At 35.1% G+C, this 4,541-nt stretch overlaps 1 long non-coding RNA gene across 1 annotated transcript; it reads left to right on the top strand.

The window, feature by feature from the left end:
• Nucleotides 1-1,720: 1,720 nt before the first annotated feature.
• On the top strand, nt 1,721-3,912 carry LOC131299011 (uncharacterized). The gene is made up of 3 exons (XR_009190591.1): nt 1,721-2,000; nt 2,407-2,509; nt 2,859-3,912. It is a non-coding gene; the product is annotated as an uncharacterized LOC131299011 (long non-coding RNA).
• Nucleotides 3,913-4,541: the final 629 nt, after the last annotated feature.

The following is a 4,541-nucleotide window of genomic DNA, read 5'->3' as shown; positions in this document are numbered from 1 at the left end:
ATCAAGGCGGTGGGGAGAGAGTGTGTATTAGCCTAGCTATTAGGGTTTTTGATGGCAGCTTGAGGCTTATATACCCTTAAATAGCCGAGATTGTGGGTGGAGCTCACGTTGCATTTTTGTAAAATACAAAAATTAAAAAAATTCTAAAACATCTTTCGCAAAATATTGAGCAATTACCGACTAAATATTCCCTTAAATAGTCGGCGACAATTAATTTTTAACCAATTTAAAATATCAATAAAGAAAATACAATTGCCCGACTAATTATTGTAGTCGATATTTAATGATACTAGACGAATAATAATAATTTTAGTCGGTAAAATTCATTTTTTACGAATTTAAATAATAAAAAAAAGAATTTATTTTTCAGACTAAAAGTTTGGTCGGTATTTATCGATATTAGCTGACTAAGAGTTGTTTTAGTAGGTAAATGCCTTCTTCTTTTTTTTCTCCTTTTCAAAAAATTGCAAGAGAAGGAATATTTGTTCCAATTACATTATTGATTACAATGCAACTTTTCTGATCGAAACTGTTCCAATTTCTTTTCTTCTTAATTATGAGATTCTCATAATTTTTTGACTCAATTGGGTTAAGGAAATCCCTTTATCGACACGTAAATTCTTCAATTAAAATTTTTTTGTTGTCCAATCAAGAGTTTATCCATACACGATTAACTTCATTTTTTAGGATGAATAATTTAATTCTTATTACGTCAAAGATAGATGGTTTTGATTGCCAAAAAAGAACTTATGTCGGGTTCGATTAGTGCAATATAACACTTAAACGTCTTTGAATGCATAAAATGTTTTTCGATCACGAGGTTGCCAATGTCAAATGATCTCTGATTTTGGTGACAGTGCTATAATTGGTAAGACATGAAATTCTAACGGTTCAGATCGAGCATTATAAAAAATGACTTGGCAGTTACCTTTACAATTTATACTTTTGATATAATTAATAGTCAACTAAGTCTTATGTTGCATTTGTTGTTGCAATAGCTACATGATCGCGAGACAACCATGATAATCGAGACCGTTGATTTTGCTGCACTTGTTAAATTATTCATTATCGTAAATTTGTGGCTTAATCAGGTTTAGAAAATTTCTTTATGGAGACATGGACTCATTAGGAAAATAGTATATTTCATTCAATTAGTTGTCTAATCAAAAGCGATCTCAACTATAACTCAGTAAGAATGATCTAATCCATAATAAATTAAAGACAGAAGGTTTCGATCTTGCAAAAAGATCTCAAGTGTGGTTCAGGTGGTGTGCTATTAGACTCTAATGGTTCTGGAAGCAGTAAAAGTATTCCGATCATGTGGTTGTTGATACTGAATGATTTTCAATTTTGGTGACAATTCTATAATCAATAAGACGTGAAATCGTAACGGTTCAGATCAAGCATTATAAAAAACATCAATGGTGAAAAGTATAGAGTTTATATGCAATGGTGGCGCAATTAGAGCTCACTAAATATTTTTTTCCAAATTGTCAAACTGTACAATTGCCGACTAAATTAGGTATATTAGTCGGACAAATTGTAAATTTTTTTGCGGGACAATTGAAATTTCCGCGAAAATTATTGGCGGCAGTCTTTTTCCCTAAACGACATCGTTTAAGGGATAGGTCTCTCTTAACCCTCGTCTTCGTCCCAGAGTCTCTGAATACTCCTGAGAGCAAAACACGCTTCCCTTTGCTCTCTGTCTCTTCCACCGCTTCCCCTCGCTGTCTTCCTCTTCCTTCCACCTCTCCTTCCTCAATTCCTCCGCATAAAAATTCTCCTTACCCAACCTCTCCCACTCCCATTGTCACCTTCGATCTCAACTAGTTGTGATGCCGCTTTGAAATAGTTGAATCCCCCAACATCTCTCTCTACAAAAACGCAGATCAAGTGACCAAGTTACGGAGTCGACTGAGAGCAACCGATTGTGACGCCATTGCCGACACCTTCGTCCTTGCTGGATTGATCGCTGACTTGTCTCTCCTCCTCCCTCACTCGTAAGAAATTTAAGGGTTTTGTGTGTAAACATTGGGTGTTGTTATTTACTTTGAAAATAGGGAGATTGATTTTGGGGTTTTTATATGCTTTGTGGTTTTTGTTCCATAACTGAATGGTAAACTGACATTAGAGGTTTAACCCAAATCACAAAAAATGGAAACCAGATACGTGGCCACGGTCATGCGTACTCTCTAGTAGATTTCGACATATATTTTTTTATTTGGGGATTTTGTGTGAAACTTGGGTTTTAGTATTTACTTTTAAAATAGAGAGGTTGATTTTGGGGGTTTTTATGTGCTTTAGGGTTTCGGTTCCACAATGGGAAACTGACATAATGATAAGTAAAAAGTACGTATTTTTGGATAAAAGGGCTTGCTATAATTGCTTCTTATTGGAGTTTTTCAGGATATGAGATGAGATTTAATATGAAAACTGGTCTGGCATTACAGAAGAAACTATGAGCAGATGTTGTAGATTTTCCAAGGGTGAATGAGAGCTACACTGGAAGGTATGTTGATTGAGCTTTTATGATTTTGGTTTACAGATTTTATAGTTCACTTGTATGTAATACAAATTCAATCTTTATCTGTGATTCACGTGGAAAAGTGTAACAATCCGACCCTGAGTAGCGTAATAACGTACGATTAATCTTGCTCTTATGTTTGATCCTATAGGATGTTACTTGATTGTGCTAGAAAATCATAAAAGTGCGTCCAACCGCTTGATTAATATAGTCGGGACCCTGCTGAGACTTTTGAAACATTCCCTGTATTTTTCTGAGATTGTTTAGTGTACCCACTTTGATTTCGAACCATGCCAATTTGGTTGGTGACTTGATAATGCATATTTAAACCTAGGATTGGCATGTGGCTATTATGACTCAGCCTATTGTAAGCATATAGCAACAAAACCCACCTCATTGAAAAAGAAGAAGAAGAATTAGAAAGGATAGAAGGCATTAGAGGCGAAAGAGGAGGTCACCGGTTGGAAGAAAGAGGAAACCATCAACTGCGGCTTCGATCGCCGAGACTGCCACCATCACTTCCGATCATCACTCTCACCTCCAAACCTCTTCTCTACAAGTATATCTCTCATCTCTCTTTCAGTTTCTGGATTTAATTTTTGTATACAACAACATATCAGTAAGTTGTCATTTTTGGGACAGCTTTCGGGGTCGCCATTGTTGGGCGATTTCTTACTATTAAATTGTGAATTGGGTTTCAACTTCTTCTTGAGATTTAAAGTACATATGTAGCTTGTTCTTTTGCAGTTGAAATCGTTCAAAAACGTTGAGAATTCAATTCATAATGAATTTTCGAAATCTGCTCTCCATTATGAAAATCTGTTGTTGAACAAATTCGTACAGCTTTGCTATCTGTCTGTATTTTCATCCTTATACTTTGAATTTGATTCAAGTTCCTTCATGAGATATAAACTAGACTCGTAGATTGATCTTTGAGCGTTGGAATCACTCAAAAATATTGAAGATTCAATTTATAGCGAATATTTGAAAACTGCTTTGCATCCTGATAGTCTGCTATTTGACAGATTCGTATAGCCTTGGAATTCATTTAGTTTTTCATTCTTAAAGTTTGAATTTGATTTCAGTTCCTTCATGACATTCGAACTTCATTCTGTTGCACAACTTTTGACACCAAAATCACTCGAAAATATTAAGAGCTCGATCTATGGTGATTTTTGGAAGTCGGGCTGTTTTGTATTGTTCCTGTCTGAAAACCAGTCACTTGTTTGGTTCCCATGATGAATCTACTTAGAATTTCGGTCTCCAATTATTTTCTGGAAATTTTATTGTTAGTTAACTATCATTGAGGGCTAGTTTCACCCTTTTTGGATCTCGAATGAATTAGTTATGATTTTTATATCAAGAGGTGTCGGTTTGGGACATTGATTGATCTTGGTACCAAACTCATGCTATTGTAACAATTTCCTCATCAATTGATAAACTCATGGATGTTTTGTGGCTTGACCAATACCTGTTTTCACCATACATCAATTGGCTGAATTTTCCTTGATTGAAAGAGCCTGGTTTTCAAAATCTTGACTTGTAAGTGGGCAGTCGGGTTCGATAGCTATAACTAGGTCATAGTTAGAGCTTATCAATACTAGTAAATAATTCCCTCCACTAAATAATTCCATCTTCAATTTATCTTTCCGTATAGATAGGAGCAGCAGCAATGGTACTTCACCTCAAACAAGAAATTTTGAAGTGCAATCAATTTGGTGATATATATGCATTCTGATCAAATTTTGTTCTATGATTATCTGGAAATCAGCAGTGAATGAAATTGATGCAAAGACGATGTCAGCTGATCCAGTTATAGTGTTTGAATTACCACATCGAGTTCCTTATGGATTCCATGACTTTTTTTGATACAGAGGTTTGTATTTTTTGTTTGCATGTAATTTTGTTAGAAAATGAGCTCTAGTTTTCTCGATTATGGATTTGACGAAAGAACATTGCCTTGTGATAATGCGGATAGTTCACTGTATGTATCCTTTGTTGAAAAACTTTTGGCAGC

This window comes from Rhododendron vialii, chromosome 1a (assembly GCF_030253575.1).
Source record: "Rhododendron vialii isolate Sample 1 chromosome 1a, ASM3025357v1".
Classification (NCBI taxonomy): Eukaryota; Viridiplantae; Streptophyta; class Magnoliopsida; order Ericales; family Ericaceae; genus Rhododendron; species Rhododendron vialii.
The sequence above is the reverse complement of the archived record's forward strand: the minus strand, read 5'-3'. Positions and strand labels throughout refer to the sequence as shown.